Below are 17391 nucleotides of genomic sequence, written 5' to 3'. Positions count from 1 at the left end.
GTCAAACCAAGAGTTTCAAGCAATCGCCCACATCTCTGGGATGACAGACCAGCTCATTGGTCGTTCCCAAAAATACACCCAGCAGTGCCTGGCAGGAAGTTGTCACAACTACTCGGGCCTGGATAGTTGCTCCCCTCCCTCCTGCGGCAGCATTTATATACTGGGCAGACCCCACTTAAACTCTCCAAGGTCTCCTGGGGGCTGACGCGGCCTGCCAGTTACCTCGTGCGAGAGCTGGATTCACATGGGATTCACTCCAGACACACAGAAGAAATCACAATCTCTAGGGAGAAAGGTCTCAAAAACCTGTGGATGTTCCCATCTGGGAAATGGTGGCCGTGATTCACACCAAACCGAGAAGAAAGACACTCATGAGCCCACTGTGTCTTCTGTTTGTCCCATGGCGTTGTTTAGCACCATTACTCACACCACAGACCAAGATGACACAGCCACTGTCTAGTGCTGACTCATCCTCCGCTTATCTCCCCAGTGTCTGGTGTGTGGATGGGCGTGTCCTTCCCCCGACCGATGGAAGACCCTCTGTGGAGAGAGACCCTCTCCCTTTGTGGCTCCGTGAGCTACAGTGATTGCATAATGGTAGCTGCCTGCCCGTTCAGAGCTTGTCTCCAACACCTCATTCCAACAGGGTGTATTTTTGGGGGAGGGTGTGCACACCACACGCACAGACAAGCCCACACACCCCCACGTCTAGCCCCCACATCTGCTCTTAGTGGTCTCATTATTTTGCACACCTTCCTATCTGTCCACCAGGCACATGAGCAAACCCGAATAGCCCTTTATTTCAGAGTAGTGTCCACCAGTCCATGCAGAGGCCTACGGGGGAGGGTTCTGCTGAAGTGCCTCCCCTCCATCCTCTCACCCCCTTGTTCTAGGGGGGCCCTCACAGGACCCTCCTCTTGCTGGTCACAGGGAGACAATCCCTCCCGCTTGGGTCTCTCCTGTCCCCTCTCTCTTATGGCCACTCAGGCCCTTCATTCCCCTCCCTTCTGCAGGACCCTGACCCTTTGTCCCACGACCACCAGCTTGTGTTGTCAGCTATCTTGATCCATCTGTTCTCACTCTAAATGTTTCCAGAGCAGGGGAGTCAGACTTCAGCCCCACAGATGTGGGTCTTCAAGACAAATGGTCCACACACGTTGCCGCGACGGGCCACCTAGCAGCATAGAGCAGTGTGGGGTTATGCTCAGAGCCTCTAGCTCTCTTCACGTTGAGTTCTGTGCCCCATGTATCACCCTGGCATTGGTATATGCCAGGGATACAGGTGTTTGCCAGGCCCCAGAAAGGGGAATGTGGGCAGAGTGGGAAGAAAGAAAATACCCATCCCCCAACATGGGGACACCTGGGCATGGTGGGCACGCCAGCCTGCCCAGCTCATCTGCCCAGTCTCCTGGGTCTGAGCACGAGGTATGTGATCCTCCTGAGAGGGCGTGGTTTGAGAGACTTGTCCCACCCCTCCAGAGGAAGGAGGGGCAGGAGCACTGAGGCATGTTACCACCACTGGACTGAGAGATAAACACCCTCCCCAGCCTATAAAGCTCCCCCACCCACGAACCTTCTCCTCCTTGAAAGCTCTGTAGAAATTCCAGGCACAGCTGGGACAGGAATGGAGGGCCCAGGGGGACCAGGGGAGCCCCCTCTGGACTTGTTCCCCTGAGATGCTCCCCCAGTTCCCACCATCGAGTCCATACCCCCTGGACCCTGGTGCTCACCATCTCTGAGCACACCGTGTGAAGAAGGGCCCTGGGACAGCTGTCAGCCCCATAGCCAGGGAACACCATCCTCTCTGCTCCCTCATTTCCATTCCCACTAAAAGGTCCCAGAGTGAATGCCAATTTCAATCCATCAACTTGCACTTCAGCTGCACCACCTGTGTGGATTGCACCCCATTCCCATAAAGATGCAGTTCCTGTCTTGGAAGCACATGGCTTCAGGGCCCCTTTGACATGAGTATGGACACTGAGGCATGGCCGTGACACACAGCACAAGGCTAACCTGCCTTTCCATCAGGTAGCTCAGTCATATTAGGGGCCAAGACATCTTCTTGTGATGGGGGCTGGGGGCGTAGAGAAAGAGACATGTGTTAGAGATATGGCCTCCACAGTGAGGACTGACCCAGCTGCTGGGTGCTCCTCCAACAGCCCTAGGTCTGACAGGCTGTTTTTATGTTGATAGTTAACGTTTTATAGATATTTCTCCTGCAGCAAGTTAAATCGCATCTGCTCCGGCAGACATCCAGGCCCAGGGAAGGCGGGCAGATGGAGGGGCCAGGCCTGAGGCTCTGGCGGGCAGGTCTTCCTGCTGTAAAGCTCTGTGTCTAATAGGAAATGCGGGGGCGGGAGGAGGGGTGCAGCCTAGGTTCCTTCTTTTATAGTCTAAGAACCTCTGATGACTCAGCCTTTCTCCCCATCTTTTCATGGACTCTGAGTCCTGGGTCTGGACAAAACCCCCCTCTGTGAAAACAGCAGTTAGAGTTTATCAGTCTGTTGCTTGTACAACCAGGCAGGCAGGAAGATGGAGAACCTCACCACCAGCTATGAAGGCGCAGGGGATGTAGGAACCTGACTGAGCAGGCAGCAGAGTTCAGGTAGTGGGTGGGGAGCTGGTGGGGAGCCCAGCCACGGGACCCCCATTCCACAGGACTGGTGGTGCTGAGTGGATTACTGCCAGAAGGTTGGGTCACGGAACATGGGGCACAAAGCAGGACAGAGACCACCGAACTGGGCCTGAGGTGAGCATGCTGCCATTCTAGGTCCTTCAGCTGCCAGCACAGTGAGCTTTGGTGAGGCCACTTTGTTTCATGGTCACCCCCTGCTGTGGTCCTGGGCTACTCAGTGAGATGCTCAGAGACCTTCAACACACATCTATGGGACATGTAACTAGCGCCAGCCTGTGTATTAAGTTCTAGGGCTGCAAGATAAATAAAAAACAGTGCCTTTCCTGAAGGACTTCCTGGTTGTAAGGGAGCAGGGTTAGCAAATAGACGGAATGATTATCCAAGAACGGAATGCATAGCTGGTCTTGGGGTCACAGAGAGGAGGCCCCCAGCCTTGCGGTGAGGGCACAGGGCACAGACAGAGGGAGGGCAGGTGTGGATCCTGCAGGGACCGCCATTACCTAGCCCAGCATCAGCCCATGGCTCCCGGGCCATCCTTACTCTCCCCACCCCTTTCTGGGGAGACTATTGTGGCCAACAGCCAACAGGAAAAAAAAACACCACCCTCCCTCCCTCTCTGTGCTTCCCCCAGAGAGCTTGTTTCTGGTCTGGGGACGCACCCCCCTTTCCAAGGAACCAGCCGATTGGCTGGGCTGGGGTGACTAACTCTCTGTACCTCTAGAAAACCCAGAGTGGCTTGGCTTAGCTAAACAGAGCTCCCATCAGGTAGTGGCCAGGCTACCTGTCACGTGACCAATAGTCACTCGCATGGGCCCAATTTTCAAGTCACATGTATTCCATTTTACTGAGTGCCTACCATGTGGAAGGTTTCATGCTAGGTGATGCTTACAGCTTCCCATGAAGGTAGGCAGGGTGTTGGGTTATTATCTAATGCTGCGTAGTCACCCCATACCTTAGTGGCTTAAAACAACAGCTACAATTGATTTTGCTCTTGAACGTGTGAAGTGAGCAGAGCTTAGCAGGGCTGGCTTCTCTCTGCTCCAGTTGGCATCAGCTGGGGCAGCTCAGATGCTGGGAGCAATAGTCATCTAAAGGCGCTCACTCGTGACTCCTGGCTGGGAAGACCAATAGCTGGGGGCAGGAACAGCAGGGATCCTTGCACAAATGTCTCTCTCTGCCTGTCATCACACCCGCTGTCTCTCCAGCACCATGACTTCTGGGTAGCCAGACCTATATGAGACCTCAGGGCTCTAAGAGCAGGCGTGGAAGGAGCAGGTGACAAAAATGCCAGCAGATGTAGCTCATTCTTGAGCACACCTATGACACTGTCGGGGCGGGGGTGACCCTGCACTGCACTGAAGTGCTATAGTGGTGTGGAATGGTGGAGGGTGGAGTAGTCAAGCTCGTGTGGCCTTGTGTGTACCCAGAGCGTGGTGGGGGCTGAGAACTTGGGCCTCACTGGGCACACTGGCTGAAGTTTTAATAGAGATATGCAGGGCGCAAGTGAAGTTGGAAAGAGCGAGATGCTAAACTTCACATTCAGTTGGGAAGTAACAGAAGGGCTGAGACACACAAGATAGATGGAAGTCAGGTCATTCCAGGCGGAGGAAATATCGGATTTGGTGACATGAAAATGCTCCACTCTGGGTACGGCCACTGTAAGGTTCCAAAAGGAATATCACAGGACCCTGAAAGGACTTTCTGTGAGATTCTCTGGGTTGCTGTAGGGGTAACGGTGGCATCACTGTTGGGCTGGCCTTCTTCTGAGGGTAGAAAATGTCCCTAAGGGCCAGCATGGACATCCTCCAAAGAACAACTTTATTCCCAGTACGAGAGATGGGGAAAAGTGAGACCAAACTCCCAATAGTGAACCAGGGAGGGTCAGGCAAGCAGAAGGAGAGTCAGCCTGGGACTGGACTGAGGGCTATCAAAGTGCCCATGGAAGACAGGCCACAGGCCTGGGAGGGCGTTGCAGCCCTCTGAGGGAGAGAAAGGGCTCCGCGTCAGACTGGGCGTGGCCTGGGCTGATCTGAGAGCCCTCGGAGCAGGTTTAAGCAGCGGGAGCCCACCTGTAGGTACCTGTGCACCTGCCTTTGGTGTGTTTGTGTCCCTAGGGCTCTCTCTTGGGGCTCAGTGAGGGCCTGGGAGTCTCAGTCTGACATTGCTGCTCAAAAGAGTCAGAGAAAAGGTTACCACGCCTTCCTCATGACACCCAAGAGTTGGTGCCAGGGCACTGGGGCACTGCTGCCAAACAACCCCATGTCTATACAGGCTTGCCAAAAGTAGCAGGACCATGGCTCTGACTCACGTTTGCTTTCTAGAGCTCTTGTGAATGCATTGACTTGGCAGAATGGACTTCACCCCCAAAGCTCTAGCTGTAAGGGAGCCGATAAATAGAGTTTTATTTCTCACCTCTAGTAAATGGGAAGGCACAATAGGAGGTGGAAATGGATGCTGACAGTCTAACAAATTGTCAGCAAATCTGACACATTAAACCTGCATTTTACAGATGGAGACATTGGGGCTTAGCGAGGAGAAGCATTTGAAACAGAGCCATCCTGCCAGCAACTGGCAAAGCCAGGACTTAAACCGGTGGGGTGCTGGCAAATGTTTAAAAACCGATTCTCCATGTGCAGTTCCAATACGAATGTTGGTTGATATTTCTCTTTATGTTAATGAATAAAACAAAAGTAAAACAACAAAGGCGTAAGTTGGAGCTTCTCTCTCTCTTCAGTAACAGGAGGGACTTTTTTGCTGAATCAGGTCAGAGCTTTCAAATACAGTGAGTATTTCCTTAGGTTTTGTGGGGGTTTTTATGATTTTCACTACGTAATAACTACAATGTGATAACCACACACAAGCTGTACCTGCCTCATTAACATTCTCTCTGTTGCTTTCTCACATCTAGACCATCAAGAAAACAATAAATCAAGCCATGGTTTATCGTGTTTGCCACTTTCCATGGTGTAAATATTCCCGTTATGGCTGATTTCAAGCTGCCAAAGTGATGTCGCCAAATAGAGAGTTGGGGACAGATGTGCAGTGCACACTATTGTGTAGTATTTCCATGTACAGGCACAGTGGATGTAAATAACCTCAGAGCATAGATAGTGGTAAAATAATTAGGGAGCAGCGATTTTTTTTTAACATTTATTACCTTTGTTTTTAATATGAGTGATTCAGTTATAAAGTTATTTAATGTGTTAAATAAATTTTTTGCTCCCAAAATCCTTGAAAATTTAACAATCAGTTCTTGTGAGGTGTACAAGCCGGTACAGGACACCACTGATTTAATCCCGGGAGCTTGGACATGGAAGCCCATACTCTTAACCACACTCAACACAGCCAAACGTACCAGAGGTCTGCAGGGAGTAAGCAGTGGAGGTGAGATTTTAAACTAGCCTGACCCCAAAGCCAAGTTCTTACTCATGATCATTTGAATAATTGTCTGCAATGTTTTGCTGTACTTCTGGGAAGCGGTCCCATTAGCCATTGGTGGACCTGATGGAGAAGAGGAGGAGAAGCGAGGAAGTGGACTCAGAATGACCTTCTGGGCACTACTCCGCTGGACCGCAGGCACCATCCAGCATTGTTCCCTCACTGCAGAGTGGCAGACCCGCCCAGCGTCACACACAAAGTCTGGGGTGGATTTGGAACGAGAGCCTAGCTCTCCTCAATCATTCCCAGGCCAAGGCGTGTCCACAGCTCTGTGCCCAGCGGGGAGCGACCAACAGGAACCACCACTCTAGGTAGACGCACACTGAAAAAAGCTCCATGAGACACACTGGGGCCAGAAACAGCCCGAGGCCTGCTGTGGGCCCAGGCCTGTGCAGGGCCCTGTGGGGGCACCGCCATTGTAAGGAAGAAAGCAGCGATGGACCAAACAAGCCCTACTCACAGCTGCATTGTCCAATTCAGCTGCCATTAGCCACATTTGATGGTTTATATTTAAATCCATTAAAATTAAGTGAAACTTAAAATCCAATTCCTTAGGCACAAAGCCACATTGCAAGTGCTCAGTGGTCACGTCTGGTTAGGGGTGATGGTATTGGATAATGCAAATATAGAACATTTTTGTCATTACAGAAGAGTCTACTGACAGCACCGGGCCTACAAGGAAGCCAAAGCCAGATGTGGAGGAGTGGTTCTTGAAGGGAGAAGGCCTTGAAGGACCAGCTACTGTAAGCAAGACCCCAGCCCCAGCTCCAGCCCCACACCTTCCTCCTTCCCTCTCCCAGCGCCAGCCCCAGGCCTGAACACGTTCTCAGGCTGCCTGACCTGACCGAAGGCCTGTCTGAGGCTGTCTCTGCTAGCCAGGGGTGGAGTATGGGCTTGTGGGGACTTGCAAGGAGCTGACCAGGACAACAGAAATCTAAGCTCGGGGAGGGCGCTCGCTGGGGGCTGGAAAGGATTCCGTGGGCTTTTCAGAAGCCACTCACCTTTGTCTTAATGATTGGCCCCAGGAGAGGGGCGGCCGCTGCATGTTTGTTTCTCGGCATCTTTGATGCACCTCGGAGCCTTGGCGAGCCTTTGATGTCCGAGGATGTCCCCGGCCACGCTTGCCATGTGCTGTTTGCTCTGGGGTTTTCCTTTTATTCATTTTTACATTTGTCTCATTAAATTGGTTCTGTAAAGGGCAAAAGAAGGAACCCAGCGGAACAGAAATGCTGTATAGTTTATAGGGGAAGGATTGGTGGGAGCCCATTTGTGGCTGGCGGGGTACAACTGAAAGTCAAGTTCTGCTCTCCACCTCACACTTCAAGGCTTCAGTGTTTGACAGTTAAAATCTCCTGGAATCTTTATAGAACCCATGCATACTTCTGGTGGATGAACATAAAACCCATATGCGATCTTAATGGAATCCGTGTAGGAGCTTCATAGAATCCTTTTAGAAGCCACATAAAATTCTCATAGAAATAACAACAACAACAACAACAACAAAACACCCTCATAGAATTCACCAGACTTCTCGTAGAAGCCTAATCCCTCCCTGCCCCCCCAACCCCCCTGCCTCCACCACACACACACACATTAACTCCTGTCCCCCTCAATGGAAAAAGCAAGTCACCTTGAACTCAACCTCCTTTCCTCAGAGAAAGGCGATTTGACAGATCTATCTCACATGGAAAGGTAGGGGCTGGAGACACCCACTGCCCAGGGTAAGGAGGTAATGCAACTTTTTGTGGCCTGACCAGGGGAGACTTCCCTTCAGGCCCCTTGGGAAGAGGGGAATCATTTGCATAAGGATTCCAGGGCTTCCAAGAAGAGAAGGGACTCTAACCCCTATAAGAAAGCTCATCATGGTGGCCTAGGTGCAGTGCCCATTGGAATATGAGCCCCATGAGGCAGGGGGTCTGGTTTGTATTGCTTATGTGTGTCCTAGCACCTACTCCTGTGCCTGGCATGTAGGTCCTCAGTAAGTATTTGTTTAGCAAATAAAAGTATGAAGGTAGCTAGCAAGAAAAGACTCCAGGGCCGGCCGAGTGGCGCAATGGTTAAGAACTGGCTTGGGACGCCAGAGGGCCCCGGTTCGGATCCCACATATGAGGGCCAGTGACACTGCTCCCCTTCCCCCAATTCCCCAGCACTGTTCCTATCCCCCCAATTCCCAAATAAAAATCTTAAAAAAAAAAAAAAAAGAAAAGACTCCAAGGGCCCAGGAGGGTACCTACCAGCAAGACAGGGCAAACAGGAAGCCAACACAAGGGCTCGGCCAGGCTCTGGGCATTAAAGTGGACTGGTTAGGGGTCCGAACAAAGGAGGCCTTCCTGTTGGATAGACAGAGGGAGACCCATCTAGGGGGGACCTCATCCAGTGGAGAAAAGCCAAGGAACGGGGTTCTGGGAGCACCCGGGGAAGGTCTGTCTTGAAGGCATGCTGGTGGTGGGTGGCCAGGAATTCACAGGCCAGTCTCCAGCCTGTCCAGCTGTGTGGGGAGAGACAGAGCTCAGGAAGGATCATGTCCTTTTCCTTGTGTGATCTGGAAGGGGATTCCAGTTGTTTTTTTAGTTTCATCTCAAGCAATATGGCTTGCTTTCATTCTTCTGAGTTGCACTTTGCAAGAAGCCCCCAAATTCAACCTCCAGGAACCTGGTAGAGACTTGTGGAGACAGGCTGTCACCCAGAAAGCCTGGCTGTGGACTTGGCTTATCAGAGGGGAAAGATTCTGCCTCTTTCAGGCAGAGGGCAAGACTCCTTTCCTGGGGGCCCTGGGCTCTAAGAAGCCCCACGGGAGAAGCAGCGGAAGAACTCTGTGTGTCTGTCAGCCTGGCTGTGTGGGGGTGATGTCACCTCCACTCTCAGCAGCTCCCTCTGCACCCCTGGGCCGAGCCCCAGCTCTGCGCCCTTCCCTAGGCATGGCTGAGAACGGACAAGGAGCACTCGGCATTTGGGAGTAAGTTGTTTCAGTGACGTAGGAGCAAAGTAGGCCCTGGATGTATGTTTGAAAAAGAAGGTTGGGAAGAAAGACTCGCACGCGCACACACACACAAGGAGTTTCAGGCCAGGCTGATTCACCTCTAGCCCAGAATTATTTTACAGCCAACACCGAACATTCTACTTCTGCCAACATTCAAATTGGGGTGACTGGAAGGGACTGTTAGAACGTAAGTGGGCGCAGAAACCATGTCCAGGTCACTCCCAGGCCTCCCTGTGTGCACAGCCCCTGCCCCATGTGCGCCATGGCCTTTGGGAAGCAGGGAGGCGAGGGCTGGACTTCTTGGGAGACTGAGTCGCCAGGTGTAACCTCAGCAGCAGTGGGAGAAAGACTATCAGAGGATAAGGAAGAAACAAGTGGGAACATGTCACGGCGTGGGGTTGGGGGTCAGCTTGAAACCCAGGGGGTGGGCAGTTTCAGCACTGGGGGCGGTACCTGTGGAGGTTATTGAGTAAGGGGATGATGGCTTTTCAGACACATGCACTAGGAGGGTTCTGTTTAGGGAAATCAGGTGTGTGCCTGGCTCGGTCTTGGTTTTCCTGGACAGTCCTGGTTTCTGCCTGCTATCCAAGTTAACTCCCCATTACACTAGTTCTGCTTACTGGATATTTTATGATATTAAGGTATTATGTTTAATGTTTTTAAGATGATAATAGCATTGTGATTATAGTTTTTTCTTAAGTTCTTATCTCTTAGAGATATATACCTCAGTATTTATAGATGAATATTGCCCTAGATTTGCTTACAAATAACTGGAGGGGTGAGCAAGGAGTGGGTGGGGACAGAGATGAAATGAGACTGATTGAGTTAACAGTTATTGAGGTTTGGTGTGGGTACAACGGGGGTTCATGACACTAGTTTCTCTATTTTTCTATTTGTTTGAAGTTTTCTGATATAAAACATTTTAAAAGTTTATAAGGAAAGTGTCCCAAATTAGACAATAAATGTGGTCATGCTAGTTCAACCGCCAGGAGGAATTTTGTCCCTCGGGGACAGCTGGCAGTGTCGAGACATTCCGGGTTGTCATAACTGGGAATGGGGGCATATGCTACCGTCACCTTGTGGGTATGGGCCAAGGACACTGCTAAATGCTACAGTGGATAAAGCGGCCCCCACAACAGAGCGTTATCCAGCCCCAAGAGTCAGAAAGGCAGAGGTGGAGGAAGCTAGGTTACTGGGCTTGTCTGCGATTTTGTATGAACAGGAGGGATGGTGTGTCTGTGTGAATTCGCCGTAATTTATGCTCTCGGGGTGATTGGTTAACCCTGGCTAACAAGGGCTTCAATTTAGTTATCTAAATCTGCTTCCCCAAATTCATTACTTAGCATAAAAGTTATTCTAGATAACTGGTCGTTGGTGAAGTAAGTGATGTCCAAGAAATGTGTATGGCTAGGAAAATGGTCTTTGCTTGAACAAGACAGAAGAATCCAGCAAACCTGGCTGCCTGACACCCAGGGTCCAGTGCTCTGGGCCTGTTCCCATTTGGTTCTGGGCCCCTCTCTGGGCCCAAACCATGCCCCCAAACTCTGATAGAAGTCTCTGTCTCCTGGTCCAAACAAAACGTGGGTTGGTCCGGCTGACAGAACATAGGCTTATCTTTGGGGCGCTAAACTTTCATGCCAGTGCTTGTTGGCACACCTAGGGACAAAGAAAGGGGATGCCTCCAAGCTTAGTGGAAGGGGTCAAATGACTGTTTTGTGCCTACCTGTTAAAAATACGTCACTGTGGCAGCATCTGATCCGAAATTTGCTTTCATTGTAACATACCTCCTTGTAGCAAGGGCATCACCTCAAGACTCATAGCCCCCACCTAATCCTTGGGGACACCAGTGTTGACTTGAGAACCTGATAATCATTGAAGGGCCAAGCTGGCTGAGATCAGGAGGATAATGCTGGTGGTGTATGCAGAAGATAGATTAGAGAGATTAGACCTTTCCCACTTCCTTCAGGCTCTTCCTAATGTCTTCCACGTACCTCCCTGGCATCAATACCGTGTAAGACCAGGGTCTTACCCATGTCTCGCAACACCTACATCTGTGGCTTCAACCAGGGGCAGGAGTGGTCTGCTTGTGCCCAAGGCCTCCAAGCCATGGCCGTAAACATGCAGGAGAGCTGTGTGGCCTGCGCCTGGCCTCTGGGGCTGGAATGCATCATGGTGGCCAAGATTGGTTTTCAGTTTCCTTTCATCTGCCTCCAGCTACAACCAGGCAGAAACAGGCTGCCTTGGTGTCCTGGAAAGCCAGGGGGCCACACTTCCTGCCCGGAGCTGGGCTCCCTGGTCACAGGTGGTGGCCATGCCTTTAGGGGCAGGGGGACAGCCAGTGAACGGCAACAGCAACTGGGAGGGGCCACTAAAGAAGCCTTATTTTCAGTCACCATCAGCTCAGGAGAAGTGAGATTATCAGAGCACATTCTGAGAGCCTATTTGGCTAAAGAGAGGTGGGGATGCTGGGGGCATTGTGCTTTTGAGTGGGGGAAGGGGAGGCCATTGCGGAGAAAGAATGTTGGCACACGGAGAGAGGTAGGGGCATCCAGAGAGCTTTCTAGAGCTGCCATGAGATGAACTCCACTAACACCACCATTCTGAGGAGGGCTATTGCTGCCCTAGCCAGTGCTACACACTTGTGCACTTGCACGTGAGCGTGCGCACGTGTGCCTGGGCTGCATTAGTTGGCCTCATGGCCTTTTCTTTCCCAGGGTCTCAGATTACATGTGCGACATGGATTTTTCCTAGCAATTAATCCCAGGGTGTGCTGAGTCCCATGGGGCCCCCAGGATGCTCCCAGCAGCCCGGGGACAAGCTCCTTGACTCCCAGAACTCTCCCTCAACGTGCACCTCTGAAAGAGACAGAAGGCCCCGCCCCGCGGAGGGCCGAGACCCCCGCTGAGGCGTGCTGCTCCACCAGGGTCGTCAGCGGGGTCTCGGGCACAGTCCCGCTGTGACTGTCTTTGCCTTTATCCCAGCCAGTAGCTGCACCATGGGGAGGTTTGGGGTGGAAGGGAAAAGGGGGTTCTAGGCCTCCTACAATCTCTACAGCTCATCTTCCCAAACCAGGACAAATAAACATATACTGAAAAAAGAAACAATCAAACAAAAAAACTTGAGTATGCGGCTTCAAGGCCCCTTTTCCACCAGCTATCACCCAGGTCCTGCCTGTCTAGGGGTCTTGGGACCCCCAGATTTCAGCCCACACTAGCATGTGCGTGGCTCTGCCTGCCTCCTCCTCTGTCTGGGGTTCTCTGAGCACACAGACGGGGCTGGGCACTGCTGGCCTCTGTCTCTCTCACAGCAGAACTCAGCGCAGAACCCCCTCACCCCCTCCCCACCCCTGCCCCCACACTTGGAGGACGCCAGTGAGTGTGGGCAGAATTTAATTGCCTGACAAGTTCAGATTCGCATCTTTGATCTGCAAGCCTGGCAGTGCTGGGTAGTGGAGAGAACTCAGAGTTCTGGCACAGACAGGCGGACCTGGGCTTGAATCCCGGCTTTGTCACTTACACCGTGTGACCTTGGACAGTTTCTTCACTCCCCTGAGCCAGGGTGTCTTTGTCTGGGAAATGGGGACAGATGTACCTAACTCACAAGAGACCGCGTGAGGGGTGATTACACAACGTGCATAAACAGTCCAGCCTGCTGGCCGTAAGTCTTTCTCTAGGGGATTAGCCGGGCCCAGCCATGAGTGCTTCAGTCTTGATTCGGGCCCCAGGATTTCTATGTTAGTGGCATAGTAAGCACTTTATGCATAACCCTAGTCCTCACAACCGTCCATTGAGGAAAGCAACATCATCATTATCGACAACACCTTTTTATAGCCCAGGAAACTGAGGCACAGGGAGGTTATGAGGCTTGGCCAAGGTCACACAGCTGGTAAGTGGCAGCAGAGCTGTGGTTTGCATCAAGGCCTATGGGCGTTGGTGCCGTCCTGCTAGTAACCCCACTTTTGCTTTGAGTTCACTGTGTCTAAGAGAGGTAACCGACAAAGGGACATTCTTTGATGCGACCAAAAATGTTTGCCGAGTTCCCACTAAAGAATTAGGAGAAGGGGGCTCAGCTCCACCATAGGGTCATCGGGAATGGCTCTGGCCCCGGGCCTGCTGGGGGAGCTTGGCTGAGATCTGGCAGAGGCAGCCCTGCCCATCACGTCTTCCTCCGCAGCCCGCTCGCCTGCCAGGGTGTTTGAACAATGATTAACTGCAGCGGACAGGCCGGTGCAGGCCGGGGCGGGCATGGCAGGTGAGCTCACCCTTTGCACAACCGCTGCCACACCCGCCTGCCCGGCTCAGGGGCAACTGGGGCGGCAGGAACAGGCAGGATCCCGGAAGCTGGGGAAATGGCCCTGGGAAGGACAAGGGACACTCCGGCCCAATGTGAAGGCCTCATCGCCACCACATTCTGGCCCCAACTTGCAGAGCCTCATCTGGGGGCTCTTTCCTGTGTGAGCCCCAGGCGCAGACTCCAGTCTCAGTGCTCAGTGGGACCAAGCTCACTCAAGATTTTCCACAAACCGTGTTCCCCGAGCCTGCCCTCTCTGCTTCAGCCACAGAACAGCACACCCCACCTTGGACTGAAAGAGGCAGGAGCGCAGCCTCGGGACCCCCCACCCAAGCTGCAGAGAGCTTGCTTTTCGTCTCCCTCCCTCCCTGGCCCTTGCTAGTGCAGGGGAAGGAGGCACATGCGGAGCCCAGGCAGGGGTGACCCCCCACACACACCAGCCCCCAGGGCCGTGTCCCCAGGGGCACCCCAGTTCCTGGAGTGGTGGTGGTAGTGAACTCACATTCAGACCAGGCCAAACCGGCCCCACACCCTCACACTCCAGCCTTGCCCGAGGCCGGGCCTCTACTTGTTTGTTGAATGAAGCACTAAAGTCCTTTGTCCTAAATAAACTCTGCGCCCATTTCAGGCCTGGCTTCACTGCTCCAGAAGCCTGGAGAAGGTTAGGGTGTGTGGGGGGAGGGGTGGGGGGGGCAGTGAAAGATAATTTTCTCTGAAGGTGGGAAAGGGGTGGAGGGTGTCCCAGACAGGGCTGACCCTCTTCCTGACCCCACTACCATTCCTCAGTATTGCAGAAAGGATAATACCTGCTGGCCTGTGAGCAGTCTTAGCTGATCTGAGGGGTCCGTCAGCCTTGCTGCAGTCCCTGTGGTCCCCCAGGAGTCTAAGGAAGGGCTGGGCCTGACTGGGCTGCCTGGCCCCTCCTCACAACCAAGGAACATTGTGACCCCAAGGCTTCCCAAAGCGTTCTCAGTAATAAACAAAGGGTGGGCTCCTCCTAACCGACAAGTTGGGCCCTGTTTTTGTCCCAGTTTCACCTGCGCAGCCTCAGGGAAGCCAAGCTCCATGTACTTGGGGCACCACATCCTGTTTATTTCCTCCTAGGAACCCCCACCCCCACCCCCGCCCACCAACCTGGACTAAGAAGGCCTGGGTCTCATCCTCTCAGGACCATGTGAGACCCCTGCCCCGGCCCCACCCAGGTGCATGAAGAGAACTGAATATACTCACTGTCCTCAGGAGAGAGACCTCATGGGGGAGACAAGCACGTGAACAAATGGCAGAGGACAGGAGAGAAGTTCCAGGATGAAGGCCTGTCCCAGCTGCTGTGATGATGAGCTCTGACTTCTGACACCAGGCCCTGTTCTGAGCAGGTCACATGTATTTACTTATTTTTATCACATGGGCTTCACAGCGAGATATGAAGCAGATGATTTCATGACGCCCATTACAGCCAATGAAGGGATGTGAGAAGCAGGACCGGGATTCAAACCTGGGCACCTGTGCTCGTAGCCACCACTTAACCGCCACGCTGGCTGCTTTGCTGCAGTAGAAATGAGAAAGGGGGTCAGGAGCAGCCGTTTCAGACCAGCTGGGCCTGAGGTGTGAACGGGAGTTTGTCACAGAAGCAGCACGGAGCAGCTGAGACAGAGCACACAGGATCCTCAAAGCTGGGCGCCATTAACGGTGAGCACCCCAGGAAGAAGATGGGAACAGGGGTTTCTGTACCCCCAACCCCTGCACGATTTGAATCTCCTATATTCACGTATTACAGGGGAAATTGAAACACACACATAAACACAAAGCCCATCAAAAAGCAGCAGTCTGACACAGGAGTTGGCAAACTCATCCTGTAAAGGGCCAGATGGTAAATATTTGAGGCTTTGCAGGCCATACATTTTCTGTCACAACTACTCAATTCTGCCACTGGAGCCCAAAGCCCCAACACATGGGAGGGGCTGTGTGCCAATAAAACTTTATTTATGGACATTGAAATGTCACATAATTTTCAAAATATTATTCTTTAAAATGTTTCAACCACTTTAAAATGTAAAAAAAAAAAAAAAAGTGTTTTTAGCTCGCAGACTATACAAAAACAGGCATGGGGAGTGATTTGGCCAGGAGCCACAGTTTGCTGGCTGCTGCCACAAAGGCTCAGATAGGTGAAGAGTGTTATGGGGACTTCAGAGAAACAGTTACAAAGATTGGCTGGCATCCAGGAGCACCAGGAGTGAGGAGCAGGACTAGGCCAAGACTGGAGGGGGTTGGGGTCACCCTCAAGGGGCCTTCAGGACCCTGAGAGTTGTTGTTGCCACTGCAGGGTCAGCCTCAGGCTCAAGTTCCAGCATCACCAGGTCCTGGCTATGAGACCCAGACGTGTTTCTCTGAGCTTCAGTGGCTTCAGCTACAAAATATGATATTGACATCGACCTTGAAAGTCCTATGAAAGGGGCAAGTTGTGTGTGTGTGGGGGGGCTTGCATGATGGAGGGGGAGGCTTAATTATTCATTCAGTTGTTTCGATTATTCTCAAGATTTTATGCAGGAACCTGCTCAGATACAAGTTTTGGAAACATCTCCCTGGGGACCATGTGGAGAATGGGCCGGCATCTGAGCGAACACCTTCCATTGGCTGCCTGATCCACCTTCCACCCTTTTCCTGCTGCCCTGCCCCTGGGAAGACCAACCTGTGTGGACAGCATCAATGGGTTCCTCTGCCCTCCCACTGCTAGATAGACTCAGCCAATGGGGAGCCCCAGCAGGAAGTGGGGAGAAAGAGGAGAGTGAAGTTCAAGGCATTACCTCCTGCTCCCTCCCTGCAGGGTGTCCCCAAGCTGGCTGTATCCCTTAGGGAAAGCCACAGCACAGCCGGCTCACCTCAGTAGTTCTAGGGGTCTTTCTACACCTTGCCCACATCTTCGTAAACTATCTTCTCAGCTTATCCTCACTTGAGTGTGCCTGGCTGATTGATTCAAAAAGTGTGAGACGGGAGAGAGACATAAGTTAGGAGACCATTGTTGTTATCTTCATAAAGCAAACCAGGAGAGTTCCAGGAAAGGAAGAGCTGGAACTGAGACGTGTTTAGAAGCCAACACATGGAATGAGGAGCAGGAAGGAGGAAACTCTGAGATGCATTACATCTCTGGCTTGGGTAACTGGAGGATGGAGGTTCTGAGAGAGGATACCCAGGGGCAGAGGCGCGTATTTGGAATAGAAATGATGGGTTTAGGTGGTGCCTGTAGGACATCCAAGTGGCTAATGCACAAGCATACCCCAGCCTTCCTACAGCCCTGATTTTCTACCTGACCCTTAGCTATGACCCACCCACTTGTCTCAGATTACCCATGATGTCACGAATGGCCTGGGAGTCTTGGAGCGCAGTCAAGGTATTAGTGGTTGCTGGTCTTTTCCTTCCCCTTCAGATGCAGGAAGAAGGCTCTCATATGCATGAACTTGGCCTAGAAGAGTGATGGAAGGATGCTAGGGCCCCCAGGAGAGGTCCGAAAAGACCCCATCCCCAGAGGAGCCATGGGTTAAATACAGCCAGAGTAGCCAACCAATGACGTTGACACTGACAATAGATGCTTTGGCCCATCAGTCAAGGAAGCTGGACACAATGAGGTACCTCCATTTGGGGGTCATTTGGTTTAAATCTTCCTTTTGACCACCCATCTCTTGTGGCTTGCAGGAGGCAGGAGGTCAGATCCAGGCTTCCCTCCAGAATGGGCCCTGGTACTGGAGCAAAAGCACCTGTTGGGGACGGGGGAGGAATAACCCCTTGAGACCTCTCCAGGGCTCCATCTCTTTCATAACTGGACTACCTTCTGATTATTACATTGTCCTTCCAAAAACAAACACTTGATTGAATATTTCTCAGTTGAGTCACAGTTCAGTTTGCCTTCTCCCAGGAAATCAAACACTCTGGTTTTACCTCTTCACGATTCTGACCACAGTCATTTTTACCCTCCCCTGGGACTGGCATCCAGGCTTCTTTGCTCTCTCTCACCCACGGACCACCGGGCAGTTCAAGTCTTACCTTATATTCACGG

General features: G+C 52.1%; 1 long non-coding RNA gene across 1 annotated transcript in view; it reads right to left on the bottom strand.

Annotated features, from left to right (window-relative positions):
* Window positions 1-5348: 5348 nt before the first annotated feature.
* The window catches only part of LOC109388594 (uncharacterized), a 24193-nt gene continuing 12150 nt past the window's right edge, over window positions 5349-17391 (bottom strand). Inside the window, exons 2-4 of the long non-coding RNA XR_002125245.1 lie at window positions 14574-14886; window positions 7075-7262; window positions 5349-6136 (exon numbers count right to left, since the gene is read on the bottom strand). This is a non-coding gene — a long non-coding RNA (uncharacterized LOC109388594). The remainder of the gene's footprint in view (window positions 6137-7074; window positions 7263-14573; window positions 14887-17391) is intronic.

This window comes from Hipposideros armiger, unplaced genomic scaffold (assembly GCF_001890085.2).
Source record: "Hipposideros armiger isolate ML-2016 unplaced genomic scaffold, ASM189008v1 scaffold_0, whole genome shotgun sequence".
Classification (NCBI taxonomy): domain Eukaryota; kingdom Metazoa; phylum Chordata; class Mammalia; order Chiroptera; family Hipposideridae; genus Hipposideros; species Hipposideros armiger.
This window is presented reverse-complemented; position numbering and strand designations above follow the sequence as displayed.